This window comes from Ornithodoros turicata, chromosome 4 (assembly GCF_037126465.1).
Source record: "Ornithodoros turicata isolate Travis chromosome 4, ASM3712646v1, whole genome shotgun sequence".
In the NCBI taxonomy this organism is placed as follows: Eukaryota; Metazoa; Arthropoda; class Arachnida; order Ixodida; family Argasidae; genus Ornithodoros; species Ornithodoros turicata.
In genome coordinates, this window is record NC_088204.1 from 76,045,651 (window position 1) to 76,072,004 (window position 26,354).

The window sequence follows — 26,354 nt, forward strand, 5'->3', positions numbered from 1 at the left end:
GCATCCTGCCGAATGATTTTTTTTTTTTTTTTGTCTCGTCGAAGTGTCGATATCTCTTTTTTTTACCTATCGCATCGTTTTATCTCATTTTTGTCCCTATGTGCCGTGTTGTCTAATAGTTAGCAACTACAACTGCCTCAATAATGTTTTCTGAAAGCGGCTGCGACACATCGTTGCATCGTATACCAGGCCAAGCCTGACTTTGCTGCCACACTCGCATTAACCAGGCTTCGCATGAACACTCAATTTCGGAACGTCCCACTCACATCTTGAAGTACCGCCAACGCGGCATCACGTACACAGGCGTGGCAACATTTAATATTTCCTTTGACAATATGAAGGATAGCGCCTGGGAGAGAATCCCATAACTTCAATATCCAACCAAATAAAGAATGGCCGCACAACGAGTTTTTCTTTCTTTTTTTTTTCTTTTTACACCGCAAAACTTCACTGCACCTGTCATGCTGCTTCCCTGCTGTCAATGAACGCCCCTAATATCGTAGTAGTTGTATTCCAACCACGTACGTAGAGGGTGGTAATAACATAAACAGTGCTGCCCCCTTCCGAAAATACCCGCGAGATCAGCAGGAGCTGTCAAACTCCATCTTTTACCGCTTCGCTCATTGGCCCGTAGCTTTTATTGGAGCCATCCGTGAGGTGGTTTCATTTATTTCGGTTCCTGCATGTTCTACGTAATGTCACAGTGTGATAATAAGGCGGAAGGTTCTTGTGAATCGGAGGAACGTGTAAGTTTTGCGAAGGAGATGGCTTTATGACTTGGAACTCATCTAGATTATTGGATGCCAGGTAGTTCACCGTAGGATATTACCAGTTTTCACGAATTCTGCGACTGGCCTGCCGAAGGATCAACACCACATTGAATAGCTTACAACGCTCATCGTATATTCTCATAAGCGACAGTCCCACGTTATATTCTGGTGGAAGATAAGACAAAAAAGCTGCTCACGGTGTGGAAGTTCCGCACGGAAGTTATGTTGATCATTCGCATATGGCGCCCGAATGTAGGGCGTGGCATGCCGTGCATATAGCAGACGACACCATAGCAGACGACATCCTGTCGTCTGCTACGGAATATAATGCAGACGAGCCGCGTGACATTCCCCATGGTTAGAAGAGCACGAAAAGACATGACGCTGAGCGCTCACGGTACAGCAGGAAGTTATAGGACGCTTTCTGCATCTTCCGCTGGAGTATTCCAGAAAATGTCGCCGGAGTAAATACACGGCGAGTCACATATTCGTAAGCCCAGACGAATCCCGGTGCTGGTGCCTTTTCATAAACTGCTATTTTTCTCTAGTGGCTTCCCCTAGGGTATTTGATGACCGTGTTCTCATGGAATAAGGCTACGTGTAGCGTCCCTTTTCGTGCATTGATTGATGCACCGCGAAACAATGGTGGCTGTTCGCGATGTGCAGACAAGTGCAGCAGATATGAGTGGAAGTCATCGAGGGTGTTATAGGTCCTGGGCTGACTTCAGGAGGAAACGTGATGATATCTGTGTGGAAAGTTCACCGGAAAACACAAGGGAGACAATGTGTGTGTAGAAAACCATGTAGTATCCGGTAAAGCGTGCTTTGCCGGCATGGCGAACGTGCATGTAGGTGAAGCCCACTCAATTGTTATTTCGAACGCATAAAGGGTGTAGAGCAGCCATAAGGTGAGTAAAATCCAAGATAGCTGTAGGACACTCACAACAATGGCACTGAAGCTTTCTAAGTGTAATATGTACTTAATGTGTACAAGCTTTCGCGTGGTGGACCACGCTTCATCGGGTACAGAATGACCTGATGGTACCTGATGAAGCGTGGTCCACCACGCTAAAGCTTGTACATATTAGGTACACATTAGACTTAGAAAACTTCAGTCTCGTTGTTTTGAGTGTTCTACTGTACAAAGAGTGTCCCAGATAACGTCTGATTGAGTAATTAAAAAACTGCGTCACCTAGAATCATGCGGTCAACGGCATTTGTTCTTACTATGTTTTTGCCACCTCCTGGTGCGAATGTCATCTAACTTCAGCTTTATTATGTCAATTTTGACGAACTGAACTCTAAAATTGACCTAGTAAATGACGCTTTTTTACCCCACCAATGTGAAGCACGTGCCGAATTTACTCGAGTTCATCATAATTGACGGGGCATGTTCACGAGCTATCCCATCGGAATAAAAAAATATATAGACGAGCGTTGGAGCGCCCAGAGCCTAGCACTCGGCGACTTTTTGCGCGTCCTCCTTGTCAGTCCGACGAAAGGAAGTTGCTCTCAGCCCACACTGGGATAGCAGAAAAGCGATAACACAGGCATGGCTTATCGCATCCGGCTTCCGCTGGGATCATGCCTTCCCTCTCCCAATTTCAAGAACTGTCACTTTTTCTACTATCCCTCTTTGGGCTGGGTTTAGCAAACTCCTTTCGTCAGACTGAGAACGAGGGCGCGCAAAAAGTCGTCGAGTGCTAGGCTCTCTGAACCCCCCCCCCCCCCCCCCCGATGGGATAGTTCCACAATATCCCTGTCAATTATCCAGAACTTCGAGGAAATTCACATTGGTGGGGTAAAAAAAGTGACCTTCACTTGGCACATTTTCGAGCTCAGTTCGTAAAAACTGACATGAAAAAACTTAGGTTAGATGGTATTCATATCGGGGGTGGCAAAAAGCCATTGACCGCGTGATTCTAGGTGGCGTAGTTTTTTTACTATAATTCAACCACACGTCTTCTGGGTCATCCTGTAGGTGCCTCGACGCGTTACACTGTACGTCGAATTAATTTATTCCTGGTAGCTCAATTCACCTTCAGGGCCTAACGTTCGACGTCCTCGTAACACGTACGTCAATATGGGAATCCTAAACACGCAAACAAAGTGTACAAGAAAAAAGAAAACGAAAAGGAAAACTAAAGGCCTGTTCCGACATGTAGCAGCGCGCTATTATAGCGCTACAAAACAGCGCTCACTGTTATCGGGCGGGTTGCACTTGCAAAGCGGCACTAGCGCTATAATTTAGCGGGAGTTCGGTGGTGGCTTCCGGTCTCTCCTATCATGGCGTCCCTAGACTTTGACAGCATGCGGACGAACAGGTTCGACCAACTGACTGAACAAAAAAATATCAGACACTTTATATGACAAACTCGCTGGTTCCAATGAGGTCGCCGTGCCATATGAAATGCGGAAGCAAAACAACTCCATGCCTTTCCCGACGTCATCGCTGAAGGGCCTCCTCATTGGCCAACACGAATGTAGTGCTAACATTAGCGCTGAAAAAGTTGGCACGAGCTCAACTCCGGCAAGCGCTAATTTTTAGCGGTTTGGAGCACTGCGAAGAGGAAAATATCGCGCTATTTTATAGCGCTATATAGCAAATCGCTATATGTCGGCCTTAATTTCGCAACCATAGAATACTTATAACACCTCGCAGCCAATGTTGCGGAGAATGGCACACGTCAACAACACACCGCTATGATAAAAGCGCTCGCACTCACGTGTTCTGTGTGCTACGACACGCACAAATATATTTGTTTTTCCTCGATAGTGCGTAGTGTACTAAAGCTAAATAGGTATACTCCTGCACGGGGGTTTTATCGTTCTTAATGTGTAGTAAAGCGCCCACATGATGCAATAACCATATCTGTCGAAATGTCACAATCCCATAAAGCAAGGAAATGCCATTCAGGCACACCCGATGATAACAGGCAGGACAAACAGCCTCTCCAAATAGTCAGCAAATAAAACATAATAAATAAATAAAACATCCATGACTTGAAAACCCGAGACGAGGTAGGGACAAAAACAGACAAACACAAACACGGTCTCAAACTCAGTTTTTTCAACTGTCTGTTTTTGTCCCTACCTCGTCTCGGGTTTTCAAGTCATGGATCGTCACCACCAGCTCGCTTGCTACCTAACTTTCCTTTCGTGAAATAAAACATGACTTGGATAGGATTGGCTAACGCAAATGTCAAATGCTACGGTTATTTCAGCAAACTCAGTCAACGTTAGCGACGGCGTAACTAGCGTAACAAACATTGGTGGTTATATCTATCATGGCAACCTCAGGACTTGGATTGTGAGAGGGAAAACCGGCCTCCTTGAAAACCCTTTTGCTTTCCTCCTTTCTCTACCTCCCTCCCATCTCTTCCTCCCCCCACTCTCTCTCTCTCCATAACATTTTTACGTCCGCAACCAAAACTCCTTACAAAATCACTATCTCTCCAACGCACACACAACCTATTTGGCGCTCACCCTAATTTTCCCGTATCGCAATCCAAGCCGAGCCTGTCCTAACATGCCCCATCAAGAATCGCCTTCGATCCCTTATTCAGAAACCGAAAGTCATCGCCTGGAACCCTCGGTGCACACATAACCCCGCCACACAAAAAAAGGGAAAACGTGAACGGGACATCGGGAAGCTAGATACACACAGCCTTCCCTACATCCCTAGTTGGCCTAACTGTTCCCTGGGGAAATGACCGCATCTCACGAACGCTCTGTTGATTGGATTCTTCGCAACCACTCTTCCTCTTTTCTTTCCACCTTATTTTCTGCTTCGTCTTCCTTTTTTTTTTATGTATCCCGTTTTCTCGCTCCGAACACATCTGATACAACGATGTGCGGCACCTCAGTACCTTTACTTCAACTAATGGATGTGGCGTTATTTCGAAGGTGTCGTCGTTTCTTTCCGCTCTGTTTTTCCTTCATTTCGTTACATTTTGAGAGAGAAAAAGTGGGAGACGGAAAGAAAAAGAATTTGGGAGAAAGGGAAGTAATTTTCCCTTTTTCCCAAATGGTGGTGATTGTTGGATGTGACCTAATCGAGCGGGCTCTTTCCTTCATTGCTGCGCAAATCTCGAACCTGTCCTTCTCTCCGTAAGGCATTTAAGTGCTTTGCGCGCGGGTGTGGAGTTAGTATACAGGTACATAGGGAACGGATGAAACGCTCGTTATTTAACCGCTCCATCGCTGTTAGCGGCGCGAAGCTGAACACAAACAGTCGGGTCACAAATCTGCGGTGGAATTGGCCCACAGAAAGAAAGATGAACAAAACGAGCTGTGCTACAAATGTTCCTTAACCGGTACAGCAATCGGCCGGAGAAGCCATGTTCTTAGAAGGTACGAGAATTCCGTGATCAAGTTTCGTTACGTAATTAAAAATTATGTAAGCAATTTAAGGAACCGTGAACAGATCCAAAAAAACCCTGCGAGCATATGTAGTGCATTCCTAGCCGCTAATCCACTAACCATGTGGAGTATTGGTTAGAATAACGGAGATACCAAAAAAAAAAAAAGATACTAAAAACCAAGGCCAAAAAAGGCGACTGCTTCGACGCCACAGCTGCCGACACGACGGAGAAACTGGCTGTGACGTCAAAAGCAGGCGACCTTGGCCAATGACGGGCTAGCTTGGTGCAACCTTGAAGTGAGCAAAGGATGTAAGTGACGTCATGCAGTCCGCTTGCATGGGGTGTGTCGGGCGACCGCTCGACGCTTTTGCGCGTGAACTGCGTCCGCGTTGAGTGCAATATGGCAAAAATATGATATATTTCAGATAACAGGCCTTCTTGCGAACCGTTCTTCACTGGTAACTCAGATTTTTTTTTACAAAAAAATTTACGAAAAGAATGGATATAAGCGTTATCAGTGTTGCGGAAGTGCTGCATCGCCGGCAAGGCGCGCGCATATAGGTATGCGAATTTGACCACGCACAATGAAGACATCACGATGCCTGCCCCTTACGCGTTCCAGTTTATCTTGACACGTAATGTACATATGACATGTTTCCGCTTCGCTGCATGATAACCACAACGACGTCCCTCATTATGAAAATGCATGTTGGACAGGTAAGAGCTCCCTCCTGTTTGTTATCATCCGTGTAATAGCATAGAAAGATCGCTCCACATACCACGTCAGCACAAACCCCATCGACCTGTTCACTCCTATCGCTGTTCATTCATCAGAGGCGGCGTTTCTTTTTCTTTTTTTCTGTACTTGGTCTATTTACCGAAGGTGATCAATAGATGCAGCAACCCAGTGTCGCATTCGTTTAGCGTACGAGGTATAGTACATTAAGAGCGCATAGCAGGTACGACGGGATACGATGCCGCTGTCGTTTATCTTCACGCGTACTTCACAAAGAGAGTGGATTGTGGGCCTTATCAATTATCGTTTGGTCTGTTAACTCGTTAATACACCCGTCTGCGCTGCATTCTGTTCCCTTCATCCAATCTTGCCTTCTTAACGACCAGCTATATCAAGATTAACCAAGCCGTAGTCATCGAAAAGCAGAAAGTGGAAAAACCAGATCCAAGTTTATTGAAGCGGAAGTCTTAGGGCGGGAGCTGCCCATATGTCGAACCGTCTTTTCGAAATACTGACAACATGATGCTTCCGCTGCAGTCAAGCTGTAATCAGTTCTGTAACAGTGACAACAGCTGTCGGCTAAGTAGCACGTGAGGTGGTACAATGTACTGAAATTCAGGTGCATTGGAAGCGGCCTCTACGGCTGCGTTCACACGGGACAACGTCTTATGAGCAACTTCCAGACCGCGTTCACACGTAGCAACTCGGTAGCTCCATCCCACAGGCATCCTTATGGCAATCGGAGAATGTGGGTTCGAATCCAACTGGTGGTGTCTTTTCTTTAGCTGCTGTTTATAAAATCTTAGTTAGTTTATTACACCAAAGGATATAATCATTATCTTCAAAAACTGCCTATTGATAAAGAAAGTTATTTCTCAGCTGCACCTGTCGGATCTGAACCCATGAGCCCACGAACGAAATCACATCACGCCATCGGGAGTCACGTACAGCAATGCTCCCCTCCATGATGAGCCGGTACACGAGCAACTTCTCAATATTGCGACCGGGGAGCGATTCCGAGCAACTCGAGTTGCTGGAGGTTGCCGGTGTCGGCCGACTGCCAGCAACTCTAAAATTTTTCATAGTTGCTGAATAAAATTTGCCCCGTGTGAACGCTGCCTAAATGTGTTATCGGCGCGTTCGTTTAATTCCGCGAAGTTGCATACAAGAAAGCAATAACAATCTTCCACAACCCGTCCATATACCTTCATGCACTGCCATTTTTTTGGTACATCCTGCTGCTTTGAACGTTTTAGCAGCAAGAACGCGAAGGATACATTCGACAACTAAAGCGCTACATAGCGCTACAATACGGACGCGGCAACGCAAACAACGCATTGAAATCAGCGTATACGACATCCTTCCAACACACAACGGAGACGTCGCGATACGACGCCACAGAACTATGCCGAGCTATAACGTTGTCACTCTTATATCAAATAAAGGCGTCACAAACGCGCACACAATGACTTTTTGAAAGGGCTACAATAACGTTCTGCCGTAGCCATATTTTTCGCGAAACACGAGGCTGACGCTAAGAAACGTCAACGTCGCGTCTCGGGCCTGTCAAACCACCACATCGACCGCAGCGAGTTTATTTGTGGAGCGCTACGTATACAACCGCGCGCCCTCGCTGGCAGCTTTAGCGCGCGCGCGCGAGTTGCGAGGAGCACACAAAACATGCTAACGAATTTTTTTTTTTCCTTTTTCTCCATTTATTCTCCCTAACGCCGGAGAAGTTGCGTGGAACAGCGAGTGGCGAAGCGTGCATTGCAATTATATTAGGAGATCGATGAACACGCGGCTTTCGTCATGCAGTCTCTTCCTTATTATTGGCGCTTATTGTGGTGGGGATAGAATAGCGCGCCTGGCAGCGGAGCAGTTTCAGAAATTAACGCTGGGGGGCGTTACAGCGAGTCGTGAACGTTTTCAAAAACGCACTCCTAAATATGGGGGGGGGGGGGGGGTAATGGCAGGATCGGCTCGCCCTTGTTGGTCACACAGGAGTGGTCGTCGTCACGACTATATAGCAAAAAAAAAAAAGAAAAGAAAGAAGGACGGACAGACAGATAGAGGATGAAGGGTGGAGATGCGTAGGGGGTGCGTGAGTTCGTCTGGGAGTGCAAAGTATTAGAGGGGTCGCTGGGCTAGACCCGCCTCCTACGTCAAAAATGAACTTCACCGCATAGCAAGCTCCTTCCCAACCATCATCACGAAGGATATCGTTACGTGCCCTGATTTGTTGAAAACGGGAAGCGTACGCCTTTTTTGTGACGCTTATGCTGTTCATAATTGTCACACAAAAAAAGCGTCCGTCTCCCACTTTAAAAAAATCAGGGAACATAACGATATCATTCGTGGTGATGGTTGGGAAGGAGCTTGCTATGCGGTGAAGTTCATTTTTAAGAGTGCGGGTGTTCAGTAGGTGCTGTTCCTTTTAAAAGGAGAAGAGAGGGCATTTTAACATTGGACATTAACTTGAACATTTTACGTGTCGAGGCGGATATGAAAGTGAACTGGTGTGCTCTGCTCTAACGTCACCATCATCATAGACAAGACAAGACTGCACGCCTCGGATGACTTCATCGCTCGGAGGTCAGGAAATTAAAGCCGTACAAAACAAAGGCCCGGTAGTGACATTCGACGTTAGAACTACGACAATGTCAGTACATGCGACGACGCGCTGTAAAGTAAAGCAGTTCGTATATCGATTATATAATCTTTACCACGAACATGTTACGCATTGATGTCCCGAAGGACATGCGAAGATTGGTACGGGAAGTTTGCTGGGGCTATTCTCAGGGTGTTAGAATGACGTTATAGAGATAATGATAATTAGCGAATTTGACAAAATTAATGACAAAGAAATACTTCGCGGCTTTAAACGTCGTCGGACAACTATGGTCATGAGCGACGCCACAGTGGTTCACTGGTTTTACCCAACTGACGTTCCTTTAACGTCCCTTCGCGGAAGATGACGTGTCTAAGCGACTTGTACCAACACCACCTAGATAGAGAAAGCCTGCTCACTCGTCGACGTGACGTAACAACTAAGAGTCAGCAAATCAGGACCGTTTTTTCAACGGCGTTGGCCAATCACGAACGAGCTTTCAGCTATCGTATAGCCACGGAGACGAACTCCCGTCATCTGTGAGCAGTGATGGGACGTCCCGCGTATTACGAAACGGGAAAACTTAAAAACAAAGCTCAAAACGGTCCCATATATTTCTCGTGACTGATTTTCTGGAAAACGCGTTGCGCTTTTTGTCTACAAATTCGTGTCTGCAGGTTCTAAGCTTGCTGCAATGATTGCCGAGTTACTGAATTCGCAGAACGGCGGATCGAAAATCCCAGAGTGCTTCGCGTCGCTTTGAACTGTGGGAGTTTACTAATACGAAAGAAACGGACGGCCTCCCAAACTGTTCCGATTTCTTCCCTTCCTGTCCATTGTCCACAACGTGTCAAGGTCAGCGAAAGCGAAATGTGAAGGATTATTTTTCGTTCCCCCCGCTCAGCAAGCGCCCAGGATGCAATGCGGGCTCAAAGAGCACTGGGATTTTCTGAACTCGTCTATTCTGACTACGTATACCGGGTGTTTCAGTTAAATCCCCGGGCTAAATAATTCGCGAACCGGTGCACCAATCGAATAACTTTCTTTTTTACAAGTATCTGTCCAATACCGCCTACAAGATGCGCACCGCGTGAATGAGCGGGAGGCGCTCATTATTTAAATAAAAATGCAAATGAGTTTCGTAAAAAAGCGTAACTTCTAAAGCAGGGCGCTGTCGGTATTAAAATGGGTACTACCCCTTTTGGGACCTTCGGTGGACACCTTTCAGAAAAAAGTCTGCCACCGAAGCGGGTCATTTGTTGCAGTAATTAATTGGTTTCGGTTTACGTATTTTTGTCGCGGCTGGTCGCGGCGAAGCGCAAAAAGACGCTCTTTCACTCCCTTATCCATCAATGAATTACGTCCTTACACCAATGAATTACACCAATGAATTACACCAATGAATTACGTCCTTTTGCGCTTCGCCGCGACCAGCCGCGACAAAAATACGTAAACCGAAACCAATTAATTACTGCAACAAATGACCCGCTTCGGTGGCAGATTTTTCTCTGGGTGTCCACTGAAGGTCCCAAAAGGGGTACACAGTAAATTTTTTTACGCCCTTCCCGGTGTGAAAAGGGTGTACTATGAGGACACACCTGAATTACACTTATACTACACACCACTAAGCACCCGTGTTGGTGTAAAAGGGGAGTAATGTACCAATACACCCCGATCACGCTTATGCTACACACCATGCTAAATTTTGGAACACTCATATGAGTGCAACAGGGGTGTATGCCGCACAATGCTCAAAGCTCCTGTAGTTTTCTTTTTCATTGTGAGAATATTTGCAATATATATATATAACATCTTATGTGTCTGTATAGATAACTTGGTACATACAGATGGATGCGAAAAGATATAGACCATAAGTAACGGAGAGACTTGGGAAGCTGTATAAGGATTAACAACAATTGCTACTTGTATTGCATTAACAAAATTAAATGGGAATTATGGGAATTACTCGAAACAGATTTACAGTCGTATTGCCAACTGTAGGACATCTGTAAATTAGGGGTCGACGTTTTGATAGTCACCGCTGCCTTCAGCAGGACTAAACTTGAAAATAGGTCAACGAATGCAACAACTCAAGGAAAAGAGGCGCCTCGGCCAAATCTCGTTGTTTACGTTGAAAATAGGTGACAGGGGCTTGACCCCCTAGCTGGAAGGTTTACTGGCGCGGGTGACATTGGAATTAAAATACATATGTGTATGTAATTAAAGGGCTAATTACTGTGAGTGATTGTGAAATTAATATACGAAAAGAAAAAGTAGAAGCAACCAAAGATTACGAACAGTTAGGAACAAACAAGGGAAGTTCGACAGCAGCAGCCTTCAACTGGTCTTGCAAATGTCGAAGGCAGGCTGGTGTTGAAGTGTCGACTTGGTTAAAGCGGAAGCACTTGGCTTAGCTTGCAAAGCCTTTCTAAGCTGTTGGAGTGCAGAGCTAGCTAAACCCTAAGAGACCACTTCCCGTGGCATACGGGTTAAGATCATCGCTTTCCACGCCGTTGACACGGGTTCGAATCCTGTCACCGTCTGGGTTTTCCGAAGGCTTTCCCAGCGAATGTCAGTTCTCCCTGAAGTCGGCGCAGGACGCACACTAACCCCCCTGTTCCCCACTCCTTCCTACTGTCCTCTCTCCATCTGCCCACGCCTGTACGCCACTCATGGCAACAGTTGCTTCGCGGCGCTAGCACGGAATTAAAAATGCTCTCAGAGTCTCGATAGTTAAGATGTTCACACTTGCAAATGCAGGTTGCACTACATCAGTGGAACTAGTGTTCCGTGAATTTCGGGAGCAAGCCTTCTGTTTTCGTTTTTTGGGTCAATACACCCAATAAACACCCTTCTTTTGGGTGCAACATGTCACACTCCCGTTACACCCATTATTGAAGTGTAGCATTTACACCCATAAGGGTGTGAGTTATCTAACACTCCTTTTACACTCATAGGGGCGTAAATAAATTTACTGTGTAGTACCCATTTTAATACCGACAGCGCCCTGCTTTAGAAGTTACGCTTTTTTACGAAACTCATTTGCATTTTTATTTAGATAATGAGCGCCTCCCGCTCATTCACGCGGTGCGCATCTTGTAGGCGGTATTGGACAGATACTTGTAAAAAAAGAAAGTTATTCGATTGGTGCACCGGTTCGCGAATTATTTAGCCCGGGGATTTAACTGAAACACCCTGTATATGTCCACGTAGCGAAGGAAGGAGATGAGGCAATAAAGCGGTCTTTCTGTATTTAGGTGGCGTTGCTTGTACCCTGTCTTTGAGTTGCGTGCTGGCGTCTTCAGCATGGATAAGGAGGCGGGTAACCCAGCGGCATGCAGCGCTTGCTTCGCGGCGCCAACACGAAAAAAAAAAAAAAAGTCGGATAAATTTCAATTTCAATTTTATTATTGGTTATGCTATACACAGTATACAGTGGGGGGCCCCGTAGCATTGCCTAGAGGTGGAGCCTCCCGGAAACAATCTGAATATCATACGTGGCGACAACATCAGAACAAGTCACGAAATATAAGAATGCACATTATATGGAAGGACAGTCCTAAACTGTCACCGTAAGGAAGAAGGCACAAGAGGGCAAAAGAAAGAAAAACAAACAAATTAAATAAATAAATATAGGAAACAAAAACAACTGAGACTCAGCAAAAATGTGGCGCTTACGAAGGTGAACAGCGTAAGAGCGAAAGCCCAAAGGATAAAGACCAAAGAGCGAAAAGTACAGTAACTGACCCTTCTCAATGCGTGGCTGCATGCCTAAAACGTTTAGAAGTGAGACCGACTATATACCGTCACGGCGTCAACGTGTCCATGCAGCAACTAAGTTCGCATTTTAGGATATACAATACAGCTTCTCTCAACCATAACCCATTCCGGAATCTCATCTTGGAGTCCTGAACACAACGAACTAAGTGGCTTGTACATCCACGTTTCGAGTCATCAGCTTCTAAACTGCGCTTCACAACCGCATTACTTAAACATGACGTCAACACTGCTCACCTGACGCTAAACGGAGCTGACCATGGCTTTCTCGCTCGAGTGCGCGTAAGTATACGTTTCCGAGTGCCGAGTTAGCATTCCGTCGGCCGCAAACGTCAGTGACTCCTATGCGGGGGCGCTTTAGAAATGCAGCTCCGTATATGTGCACAATGCCTGCCTTAAACCTGGGAGCGGCTTTCGTGAAATATGCATCATTATTTCCGCATCCGATATTAAGCGGGAACTTCTATCCCCCCCCTTCCCGTGATTGCTAGCGACTTTCGAACAGCTATGCGCTCCGCAAGAGTGTGTGCATACTCGAGTGGAAGGGCTCAGTATATGCTGCCATGAGTCCACCGGCCGCTGGTTTCGGAGGGGGAACTCGTTGGCTGCTTTGCGGAATATTTTTCGCGTTTCCGGAATGTTTCTCGTTTATTACGTGTCAGGAGCTCAGGACCGCTCTAAGGTGGAAGATTGTGTATATGACGTCGTTCGTGTTTCATAGAAACACGCGCATTCGTGTCGTATCGTATGCGTTTCCATTTTGACATTTTCGCATACGCTTTGGTAGCAAGAATATTGGTTGTTCTCAAGTTTTAGTTGAAGCTTTAGTTCAATGTTGCCAGCGAAATGACTGTTTCTTGTTCGGTTATTGTATCGTAAAAAATGATCCAATGAAAAATGGTTGGTATTGATTGACTGTAGATTCTCTGAGCACCGTTGTATGCTCTCTACACCGGGTGTTTCAGTTATATTCCCGGGCTAAATAATTCGCGAACGGGTGCACCAGTCGACGACTTTTCTTTTTTTACAAGTATCTGTCCGATACCACCTACAAGCTGCGCACCGTGTGAATGAGTGGGAGGCGCTCATTATTTCAATAAAAATTCAAGCGAATTTCGTAAAAAAGCATAACTTCTAAAGCAGGGCGCTGTCGGGTACTCCCCCTTTTGGGACCTACAGTGGACACCGTTTGGAGAAAAATCTGCCACCGAAGCGGGTCATTTATTCCAGTAATTAATTGGTTTCGGTTTACATATTCTGTTGCGGCTGGTCGCCGTGAAGCGCAAAACGGCGTAATTCATTTGTGTAATTCATTGCTGTAAGGACATAATTCATTGGTGGATAAGGGAGTGGAAGAGCGTCCTCTTGCGCTTCACTGCGACCAGCCGCGACAGAAATATGTAAACCGAAACCAATTCATTACTGCAACAAATGACCCGCTTCGGTAGCAGATTTTTCTCTAAAAGGTGTCCACTGAAGGTCCCAAAAGGGGTACCCATTTTAATGCCGACAGCGCCCTGCTTTAGAAGTTATGTTTTTTTACGAAATTCACTTGAATTTTTATTTAAATAATGAGCGCCTCCCGCTCATTCACGCGGTGCGCAGCTCGTAGGTGGTATCGGACAGATACTCGTAAAAAAGAAAGTTCGTCGATTGGTGCACCCGTTCGGGAATTATTTAGCCCATTATTTAGCCCTGAAACACCCGGTATAAATAGGTCTATGAATATTATATATATAAGTCTGTATATATATATGACCTATATATATAGGTCTATGAGTATTCTATGCTCTATGTTGTAAAAATAGGTAACTGCTCCCCCCCCCCCCCCGCGAAAGGGTCCGTGTCACAGTCTCCCGACCGCATCCAGGGGCGGAAATTTCAATGAAGCCCAAACACTACAGCGCCGAACATAGAGGTAATTCTAGAAGTGCACGTTTTTCACGGCTGACATAAAATATATGTCCCCTGGGAAGCTGTAAACAACGTCGACCCGACTTTAAACACACAATGCTCGATACAATACTTGCGAACAATCGTCGATAGCTTCCATGCAGGCTTACACTTCCGAGCCAGTTTGAAGCTTATTTTTATCGACTCGTAGACGACGATATTAAACTTTCATGCACCTTCCACTAAAAGAACAAAAAAGCGCATCGGAAAGGAAAGCCATATAAAAGTTCTATCGACCCCACTGTGTATGCCGCGCCGATAGCCCGGTGACGCTGACGCTGTAACATCATCGTTTACTTCCCTTTCTCTCTTTTTATGTCACTTCGGAATCATCTCTAATTTCCCTCGGGTCCGAAATCCCCAAAACGGGACGACATAACACCTATACGACTCCCTGTTTTCCCCCCTTTTATTCCCTAACAAAAAGAAAATCGGGAGCAGGGATAAGTTCCAGATCACGAACTTTGCCGTTGTCACCCTCGATATCATTTTTCTTTCTCTTCTTCTTTTTTTACGTGTAATACCGGATAGCTGTCCGCGTTGTACTCCCGCGTTATATGTATGTATACAGCGTTGATGATGACGCAACTTTTCCGGGATTTGACGAGATTCTGCTTGCTTCGGAAAAGAAATATATCAGGGGAAGAATACAAGAAAAAGTTGATTCCAATGCAGGGCCCTTTTTTGACACGCAGTGGCGCATATAAACAAGCACGGCTTAGTAGGAAGGTTTTGTTGCATTTCGAAGTCAAACGCCGTCGCATCATCCTCTGCTGGGGGAAAAAAATAGGGAATAAGAAGGCAGAGTTCGACGAGCTCACGCGCGCTGGCGAGGGAGACAAGACGCTGCAAAAATAAACGAGAAGAGTTTGTATTTCGTCGCAGAGACTAGGTATAAACACGCCATGTCCTTCTTCTGTCTGTTGTTGTTGTTGTTGTTTCTATACATATTTCATTCTTTTCCCCGTTTGTTTGAGGCATTTCGAGGGTTGCAGGACCGGAAATCTTTCCTTTTTCTGAGAGGAAAAAAAATATATAGAAAGAATCGACGTTAAGCAAATAGAAGAACACTTGTTCTTCCGCGATGTAAAAAGTGCGGAAGAGTGTATCGCTTTTTACTCCCTTTCGTGAAGTATTTTACGATGTGCTCGGGGCCTTTCGTTTCGAATTGCGAATTGCCGAGAGGCGGTGCTACAAGAATCCTAACAAGTGCTCTTTTTTCTCGGCGCTTCCCTCTTGTTCTTTCCCATTGTTTATTCCTTTTTGTACAAGAAGTAGTTTTAAAAAAAAACAAGCACCACGAAGAGGGGATTTTTACAATCTTCAGTGTCGCTGGGGCTGTCGCAGGTTTTAGCAGACGACAGCGTGTGTGCCGTCGTCTGCTGTGACAATGCATGGTCCGCAAACGGCAAGTCGTCCTCCTGCTCAGTGTAATGCCTGACGTGTAAAATAATTGCAATAGTAGTTATGTCTAGGACAAAAGGTCTTACGCGAGGCTTTGGGAAACAATTTGGGGAAAAAATAATTCTGTACCTCCCTCAATAAAGTTAGCGAATAGAGCGTCAATAAACTATCAAATCAGCGTATATGTCGTTACTAATACCTCGGCACCTACAGTATCTCAAGAGACATACGGCAATCAGGAGCAAATGCAATGCAGTGACATTGCAAAATTCTTAAACTAGCAGTCATGTCACAATACTCTCTCTCTCGTACCAGGTGCCACTTCAAAGCTCTGCCACGTTCATTTGCCTCTATGAAATGTCATCTTCGTGTCGTATTTAGAAATACTCCCAGAACTGCACAGAGAGGGACTTGATGGGTATTTCGCTGTCCCTTTAAGTAGGCCTAAACACCGGCAGCTGCACAAAAGTGTGCCTTCGACCGCATCTTGACAGCAAAATACGCATCTACAAAGCACCCGCACTCTAGAGTCGTTCAAGAAATTGTTTCACCGATGTCACCTGCAATAGAAACATCTCTTAGCAGAAGACAACACTCAAGGGCCTCTCGAGCTGGAAACCGTCTTTATAGCACTCGAAGTGGTTTGTTTCACCTGACAACACGGACGCGGCCGAAGCACACTTCAGGAGATGTCATTCGAACATCGAACATACAAGAACGAGTACAGCAAAACAAGGAGTATTTGGGGGTGTAAATCTACTTTCAATTAATATGCCATAGTATTTGGGAGAAGAAAAACATGGAGAAAGACTGTAGTGTCGTACGTAACGCCGTTACTGTGTCCGTTAGTTTTTTCGGTAGGGGAGTAGGGATCGCGCTACTTTTCTAAGTTCGCAACGCCACTCAGTATCACGTTACCTTGTTTGTTTGTTTGTTTGTTTGGTAACGGGTACAATACCGAGAAAGTGGTACGAATAGGTGTGAGCTTTATCTTCTTTGAAGCCTTTTGCCGTGTCGAGTTTCCTAAAAAAGAAAAAAGAAACACGACACGACACTTTGGGGGACATTTTGACGCGTACTGGCAATACCTATCAACAATCCCTAAAGAACCCTACAAACCGCTATGCAGACGACAGCTGTAAAACCGAAACCGGCTATAGGGTGTCAATAGAGGGGGGCTAGTACTGAGCGACGTCACATGACCTGTCCCCACTTTCAGTGTCGCTTTTCCGCGGACGCCACTATAGAGCCAGTAAATAAGCTTCGCTTCAGAGTATCGACACTGAGTTCCAAGAGCGAGCGTGCGCCATCTTGTTCCCGCACCACGGTAACCATGCGCACGCGTACTTCAGAGCCGTTTATAGGGAGAGTTTGGCCATTCTTTGATCTTATGCCGCCTTGTGGGTGGAGCCTATTTTGACGTCAGAGTCGTCGTTGCGCCGCCCAAAAAGCCTGAATCCAAGCAGAATCCGCTTATCAGCCATCTGGTGCGCGCCATATTGATGCTGTCCGTCAGCTTTGTTGCCGCAATCAATGCAATCTACAGGAATAACCGACTTATGACTCACAGCCGCCTGTGATAAGGGGGGCTTTGTTGCCAAACTGAAAGAGTTCAAGGACGAAGGGCTTTCGAAGGACAATGTACGCACGTGTCTGGCCGCCTTTCATCGTAAACAACAACCAGCATCAATATGGCGTCGGCGACCAGCTGACAACGGGACAACAATAGAGCACGGCAAGGGATGGCTTAGCCGTGACGTCGCCATGACGCGCTTTAAGTTAGGCTCCTCCTAATGGCCAAACTCTCCCTATAAACGGCTCTGGCGTACTTTAGCGCGCGATGCCATCTATCGTGCACGGACGAAATGTTCCTTTCTGTTATAAGCAGCTCATCAAGGTTGACGGCTTTGAGATAACCTTGACATCCTCGGGACGCTCCGGTGGACAATACATGGATTATCATGTATTGTCCATGCTCACAACAATCATACACCCTTCTCTATCCCACAGCGAGCATTATGTTAGCTGATTTAATCCTTTAATACAGGGGATGGTACCAGTGTGGTGCAAACAAGATGGCGCTCTTGCTCTCCCTTGGACCTCAGTGTCGATACTCTGAAGCGAAGCTTATATAGTGACTCTATAGACGCATCTTCTCATTCCTTCCTCCTTGCATTCAATGTAGTCCAGTTTCGAACTCTCCCTATTTGAGAGGGGAGACCGAAATTGCACTCAATAATTGTGATTAGAACCACACTAAACTACGAGTCACTCAGTACATAACACTTCAGTTCACGAAGCCGCCCAGTTCTGTACGCCCACGAGAGAAATTTGAATGCAGCGTGCTTACTTTCACCTTTACTGCGACGACAGGCTGACCTGCTAGTATTCTCCGTTCCGATTTCAATAACATCCAATGAATTCGCTTCACCATTCTGGTCAGCAATGTTTGTGCACAGCGTTATCCTCTGTACTTCATTTTACTTTTGTTCTTTCGGTGATCTTGGGATACACGGAATCCATCGTATAGTAAACACAGAGCGCACCTAACGATTGGCACACGACTCCGATGTCCTTCCCTTGTTGTCCTCCAACAGAAAGTCGATGTATGTTCTATTTCGCGCAGCGTGTGCTAATGAGGGATATGGATCATGGGCTAGTTTTTGTTGTAGTACCAGGATCTGCAAAGGTGCAGTGTGCGCGTTGATTATTTATTTCAAATTGGTTATTTTAATTTTGTCGTTGGCAGCAGGTGAACAGTATGTTGTGTTATGTCGAACAGTCGAACAGGAACGCAGAGAGATATCGCAAAACCCAACAAAATATCTCCATGAGCGTTGCAACTTTGCTTTAGGCTTCTTTTCTTCGTCTTTCAGTACGATGTCATGGGTGGAGCATTTCTGTCGAAGTTAAATAATTTTTGCTTATATTGGTAGTCGAATGGCGATTCAATTATTCCTTCACATAAGACGTGTAAGCCTTTGGGTACTGAGTTCTGCCTTCTTTTGGGCTTGCCTGATTTGGTAGGTTCAGTGGGATGTGGGTTAAAAGTGACGACGTCTTTTTCGGCTGAAAATTGATGAAAATTTCTTTGAAATTGATTTTCAAGAAACTTATAAGAGGATGTACGTCTGCCAGCGTAAAATCAGAGTAGTGTGTGAAAATTTTTTGTCACGAAATTATACCTCTTCGCCGTGTTTGTTTTCGTCGCCATTTTGGGTGGCAGTCAAGTATCACGGTGGCCCCCGCGGTAAACTGCAAACCAATCAGAGGCGCGCAACTCTGATTGCGCGCGAGATTGGTCTAGCTCCGTAGCGTGCACAACTAACGCCACTCAGATACAGAAGGCCTGGTTAATGCCACCTCCCACTCCTTTGTCACGTGGGCAAAAAAAGCCGGGATGTCGTCTGCTTCAGCCAATCGCCGCAGACAATTTCAAACACATATGCTTCTTGTGGCTGCTAGTGGCTTCCCATGCGGCTCATGGCGGCTCTATATGTGGCGGTGGTACAGGGGCGGATCCAGACCCTCGGTTTGGGCGGGGGAGGCGGTTTCTTTGTCGGAGCGCGTAGTGGGGGAGGGGGAGAGGGAAATCCAATGTATAAACTGACGTTTTTTGTGGGGGCGGTCGCCCCCCCCCCCCCTGGATCCGCCACTGGTACAACACCGATTGGAGCAGCTCTTCACGCATTGCGGGCCGAGCCTGCTGCATGTGACGTCACTCATCCGCTTGTGGGAGTATCGGGAAATCACGAGGAACTATGTAAATCGTAGATTGCAATTATCCAAGCAGAGCCATGTGCTGAAAGTTCAAGTACTTTTGCGTGGCTGACAGGTGACTCATCAGCGTGGCGCTTCCTTGGCAGACCTCGAAAACAACGACCTTGATCTATATGCCCAGCCCTACGCACTCCCACTCTCAGTGTGCTGCTTGGGTGCGTGTGCGATACGCTCTTATCAGGTTACAGTCAGATACAGCTCGGTAAAGCTAATGCGGAACGTTCAAAGTAAAAAAAAAAGCAACACCTCCACCTTTCAAATGAAAGGTAAGGTGGAACCTATCCCTGCTCACGGGCGCCGACATAGCATTCTTACCTAAACAAAGACAGTAGCACAAAGGATACACGAAAACTACTGTATAACGTGCGCAGATGCAATTCCACTGCGGCACTCATTCATCTGCGATCACGAGGGCTACGAATGGCCCTTCCGTGACCGGAACAAATAACACTGAGCATCACGTGACCTAGCAGGAAGCCGGTCAAACAGACATCGGCAAAACATCGTTCCGTGTTTGTAGAGTGCGTAGGAAAATCGAGTTGAATTCATTTACGATATTGGATTGATTGATTCGATACGCTAGTCTTTCAGTGAGTGTAAGAGGTATCTCCCCAAGCAGCAAAATGTACTGAAAGTCGGGTGCAATAGGGGTGGAGGGGTAGGTGGAAGGCCTTGAACAGACTCGTGAAACTAAGGGACATCGATAAGACACATACCGTCCACCCTTATTGCGCTCGACTTTCAGTACATTGTGCTGCTTGGGTCAGGGCGGAGAATTACACTGAATAAAAATGTGCGACCGCGGCTTCCAAAAGTCCTTCGACGCGAGCTAGTTGCGTAGAATCAATGACACACACAACGTGAAACTTGGGTCGGGGACAGAGACATGCACGACACAAACGCTTTCTTGCAACTGGGTTCATTTTCGCAGACACATTCACTAATAGCTCGACGGAAGGGTGGCTGATATTGGTCCTTGTTAGTGCAGGGAAGCAACTGTGGCTATGCACAGCGTACAGGTGTGGACAGATGGAGAGAGGACAACAGGAATGAGTGGTGGAGGGACAGGGAGGGTTAGTATGCGTCCTGGGACGACTTCAGGGGGAACTGTGCCAACATTCGTCTGGAAAGTCATCGGGAAACCGCCGAGAAAAACCTCAGACAGCACAGCCGGTGCTAGGATTCGAACCCACAACCTCCCAGTCTACTGCACGACCTTGGCTATACTACCAACGAGACCAGTCTGCTTTACCGTAATACAATTACTGGCTGACGCACCTCGCGTGGAGGCCAGCTCCAAATAACACAGTCCCGAAAAGAAAAGAAAAGAAAAGAAAACAACGGTTCCACCAAACTGAACACACAATGTTTTCAAAGCAGGTATCCCCGAAAGAAAGCTAGCAAAAGCGAGGCTTAGACGATTAACGACACGCGGGACTCACTACGGCGTCACCAGAAGACCCCACTCATCCGTGTCCTATTCATTTTCTTATCAAGCCATGTCAAGCCAAGCCAGGGTGATAATGTTCCCCCTCCTCTCATTTGTTGCTGTCTTTCGTCCACCCATATAGGGCCTTTAATGTGGAGTGCCTGCCCTCGTAGAGCCTCAAAGAAGGAAAGAGTACGCCTGAGTAGCCTCGTTATTCTTCCGCAAGGGGCCGCCGCGAACAAATGGGAACGTTGTAGTCGCTCTGGCAACAATGACTTCCGGTTTGCCCTCGCTCCCGTCTTTCTCTACCCTCTCGTTTTCTCCCCCGAGCAGTCAAAGTGTTTCCTGTTTAGTGTTGCCATGGAAACGATGAGGATGTGGCTGCAACGCCAGGTGCTGGATCATTATCAAGCAGTGGCGAGTCCATCGTTATAGCCGGTCAAAAACAAATGGCAAGGGTTAGAAAAGAAGAGAGGAAGAAGAAGGTGACAGAGACAACTTATTTCATTTTACTGGTGTCGTTACGTACAGCTGAGGTGTTGTACAGAGAAGGGCTTGTGCTAAATGATACCATTCTTTAGGTCCGATCTCGTAACGACTGCGATCTTTTTTTATGCAGGAGTGCTTCGCATATCTTGGAATAACGCTCCAGCACCGAGCTAGTTCTGGCGGCCTCCGCTTCACGAGGAAATTCGCGCTAGTTCACGCTATTCGTTATCACGTGATTGATCAACTGATCAATGATGGTGATGATAATGTCATTCCCCCCCCCCCCAAAAAAAAACAGATGTAAAACAGCACTTGTAACGGTCCACCATTGTAACTAAACCTTAACCCGGCTCTCCCGTACAGAGTACTGTAGTACATTCAGGTCTCTATATGTTGCCGTAGATCGTGTATGGCCTCCTGCAGTTGCTAGAGACAAGGAGAATCCTATTACTTCAGACAAGGGTTATCACCGCACACAACGAACTTCATACGACGGCGTGTTCTCAGACGATCGTCGGCTCAAGGCTCCACTCGAGCTTCTCTTCTAGGTCAGTTTTGCGCTTCATACATCGTCCCCGACTCGAAACGCCCCTTGAGCGGAGGAAATCATCCACGCTTTGCTCGAGTACCTCGATGTATAGTGCCGCTGCTCGAATCGCGTTTAATGGGTGTTATGACGACCGACAAGTCGTTCGTGGAGTTTATCCCCTTTTGTTTTTTACAAGTCGCTCAACAGCGTTACGACGGCACAGATCACGGCACGGCATTTTTGGACACAATATTAGGGCTTGAGTGAAGGGCAGCTGCTCGAGGGGTTCATCGCTGGAGGAATCGCTCCGGCGCTTCCTCGAAGGCCATTGGCTCCTCAGGTAGAGGAGCTCTTCTTCACTCGGTTTTTCCTGGGTTTTCCCTCAGACGCTGTCAGACATATGTCGGCACAGTTCCCTTACAAGTCGGCCCAGGGCGCACATTCTCCCAAGGGCGTTAGTAGTGACGTTGCCCACATCTGTGAGGCCGACAACGGTGAGCTCTTTGACCACCACCACCACCACCACCTCGCTCGACTCAAAGGAGTTGATTAAGCCGTAAATTCGTCTTAGCATCTCGAGGCGCCTGTGGCTACGAGCACAGTTCACACGTGGAGAGAGGGAGAAAGGATAGCAGGGTGAAGTAGACGGGGAGGCAGTACCAGCCGTATTCTGATACGATCCTCGACTCCAGTAAGTGGAGGGAAGAAGCATTGCTGCACTTGAGGAGTGATTGTGTTCACGGAAACACCGGCGCTATCGTGTAGTACTCGAGGAAACGGTGCGACGGTTTTCCTCAGCTCAGAGTGCATTTCGAGTAAAGGTCGATTTTTTAAGCACGAAACTAGTATCCAGGAGCAGCTCAACTGGAGGGCTGAGTCGAGAATTGTTTCAGAATACGGCGACTCCAGCAGCAGGAGAACTGTGCCAACTTTCATTCGGAATGTCCGCCAGAAAACTTAGGGAAACCTCATACGACACAGGCGGCGGTGGTGGTATTCGATGGCAGCACCTCTTAAGGCTAAATAACCCGTGCAAGAAGGAAAGAAAGTGAATGTCATCAATAACTCCCACCTTGCACCTACCGCTCTTGACCCGTCTCGACGTATTATCCGAAAGTAAACAGCGCCCTCTGCACGACCATCATCTCACCTTTTTGCCCTCGATTAACGACGACCCCCAACACCCCGTTCCGTTGACAGCGCCCTCTCTGCCCTTCTATTTCTCCGTTTAATCGTAAAACTGTCATCCCTAAGCACCACGTGCTCGCTCGTGTCACATCGCGATAAGCGAGCGGATTAACTCTTCGATATACCACCAGGGGGACGTCTCGTACCGACTACACCGCCATATCTTGGCAGATCAAAAACCTGAACACAAAAGTGAAGAAACTCAAAACTCACCCAGCTCACATGTCTCGTTTTCTTTCTCACTTTTTAGTGAGATTTTCTTTTTTTGTCGGTTGTAATAAGCGAGAGATTAGGACCGTTAATTAACAACGAGCCTGTTACAGGACAGCTTTCGGCAGACGGTACACGATAAAGGGTGAGCAGGCTTAATATCGTTAGCACGAACGCAGCGCCCCCTCAAACTGGAGAAGCTAGTAGAGGATTAAAGAGGATTAAGCTAGAGAGAAAAAAAATTAATGAAAAGGGGTCGCGAGGCGTAGGAGGTGGGAGACATACGGGCTACATCTTCCTTTTCTTCCAACGTCTTGGGGGAAGCTTCGATATTATACTTTCGGATACGAGTGTGGCTGGACGTCGTATTACTTCATCATCTTTGGCTTTGGTCTCGTAGGGGGCCACATACTTCTTCCAAGCAAGTGCGGACGAAGCCAACGAAAGAAACAGTTGTTGATATACGTTGAGAGAATTAAGCTGAGGGAACACTTTGGATTGCAAGGTCACCTTTTGAACGGCGCAGTCAGAAGGCAATAGTGACACGTGCCTCCGTTTTTAAGGAAGAGCACAAAGGCGCCTTATTATGCCACGTGGCACATCTCAAATACAGTTAATGGAGGAAGGGAAGAGGATGTTACTTAGAAGAGTACTCCTCTATCACTGGTGGGCTACCCACTACGGTTACCGGTTGGCCATGTCACGTCGAGCCTGGGAGGTATCCGAGTTCGAATCCCGGTGCCGGCTGTGCTGTCGGGGGTTTTTCCTGGGTTTTCCTCAGACGCTTTCAGACATATGTCGGCACAGTTCCCTTAGAAGTCGGCCCAGGACGCACATTCCCCCAGGGCGTGAGTCGTGACGTTGCCCACATACGTGAGGCCGACAACGGCAAGCCCTATCACCACCACCTTCTTTCTCTCTCGTTCTCTCTCTTGGTGGAATTAAAGGAATGGAATGGGCTTGCCAAGCCATTCTAGGTTCGGGAATTGACTACCTTTTCATTCCGAGGAATTGAAAGGAATGAAATTACGTATCACAAATCTCCATTCTACGGAATGGAATTGGAATGGGATGGGTGACCCCATTCCGCAAACATTGCCCAAGTCATTTCAGATAAACGTAAAAGATGGCTGTGCACATCCATGTGAACCCACATTCCAAGTTTTAATGCCATCGTTACCGATAAATGTTTGGTGACGTGATCACTGTCACGTGGTTCTGTAAAGCTACGGACGGACCTACACGGTGGTTGGTCCTATAAAAAACTATCCCTTCCACAGTGCTCCGGCTTGCAGTACAGTTCGTGCATGATGAAAGAAACCGCATCTATCAAATTTCGAACCTTTTTGAGAGGGAGGAAACATTAGACACAACTTTGTGCTTGCATTAGTAGCAGAATAGAACGCCTTCAAAAAGAGGAACGAAAGACGGGTTGAAGTAAACGAATGAAAGAAGTTAGTCTATTTGTGCGTTTCAGCCTCAGAACAGTTGCTTTCGATCATAAAGATGGGTGTTCGGAGACGAGAGATATTCACTTGACCACAAAGTCGCACACAAATAAGTTCCCATATTCCAAGATGTCTGAGTCAAATCTCATTGTCAGCCCACGGGGAGAAGTGAACATCTATTTCGCCCTCATGACGACTCCTCAGTAAGCCATGAGGCATCTCTAAGTACCCACATGCGGTACACATGTGCGGAAACCGGCTGCGGGCTGCCGCGGGGCGGCAAGAAAGAGTGATTGCCGCACAGCAGCCGCTACCGCTTGCGGTTTCCGCGGCACTCAAGATATCGGCACTGACGGCACTGTCAACGCGCTGCAGGCTGCGTGGAGAGAGCGTGACGCAATCTCCGTTGACCCCCTGATTGGACGAAGATGCGCGGCATGCCGCTAAACATCGTGCGTTCCGCAGTCGAGAAAACGCGGACCGCGGCTTCTCCCGTACAGCGGGTGGTTACCAGCTCCGGTGGCGCAGCGGTAACGCGTGCGCTTGGAGACTGGGAGGTCCGCGGTTCGAATCCGCGGGCCGGCTGTGCCGTCTGGGGTTTTTCCTGGGTTTCCCTCAGATGTGTAATAGGCCGGCACAGTTCCCCTGAAGTCGGCCCATGGACGCAGCTATCCTCCCCCCGAGCGGATTCCGCTCGGTCTTCCACTTCACCCTTTCCTCTCCTCCTCTCCACCACCTTTCCCTTCCCGAGAAACATGCCGCAGGCAGGCAGAACTCTCGGGTTCCTCCCAACGACACTCCTCCTCCTCTCCTCCTCCTCGTACAGCGGCAAGAATTTTCCGCTCCGCATACGCGATACCGCGCGCGTTTGCCTTTCGCTGCGTGCGGGTACGCTGCCTTACACCTATTTTGTTACCGCGTGATACGAACACGCATGCTATATTCAGGAACTGCCACGTAAAATATTTCCTTTGGGAAGATATATCGGGAAGAAATTTTTCCTTTCCCAAATTTATATTTGGGAAAAAATATTTCCTTTCCGGAGAAACTTGGTTTGCAAGAGTGCGCGCAGTGACGGCGATCTCTGCCAACTCCGTTAGCCGCGTCGTGACGTCAGATCATCCGAGTACGCTGTCGAACGTGTCATTGGTTTACAAACAGGGAGAGGTCCATTGACGCCTAATAGCCCTCTCCCTATTTGTAAACAAATGACGTCATAGTGTTCGACAGCGCCACCAATTTGGTAGAGTCGAACTATATACGCTCGAAGCTAGAGGCGAACAAGATCGCGCCCGAAAGCCACGATCTTGAGGCGATGACGATGGTCCCTAAAAGGGACCAGCCCTCCTCTTCCGATTTTTTCCGGTTTCGCAGTCCGTCTACCAACGTCATGATGACGTTTCTCGGGTAGAGCTCTATTTAGGCCTAATGAAGATGGCCTTTGGAGGTTTACGTTTGTCCATAAATGTGGCCTCCCTCGGCTAATTCCCGTTGTTTATATTGCCTTTTCTGTTTCCGTACAGATCAGACCGTCCCGTCAACATGTCCGTCGTCGTAAAGAAGGTACGCCAAACAGGTCCAAGTTTTATGTTCTGCTTCTTACTATTAACACCGCGACACAATATGAGCATTACGAGCGTTGTACAGTTACATCTACAGAACAAGC

General features: G+C 47.0%; 1 protein-coding gene across 6 annotated transcripts in view; it reads right to left on the reverse strand.

Annotated features, from left to right (window-relative positions):
* LOC135391904 (chaoptin-like) overlaps window positions 1–26,354 on the reverse strand; it is a 355,781-nt gene that overhangs the window by 14,845 nt on the left and 314,582 nt on the right. The gene's annotated exons all lie outside the window — the stretch shown is intronic.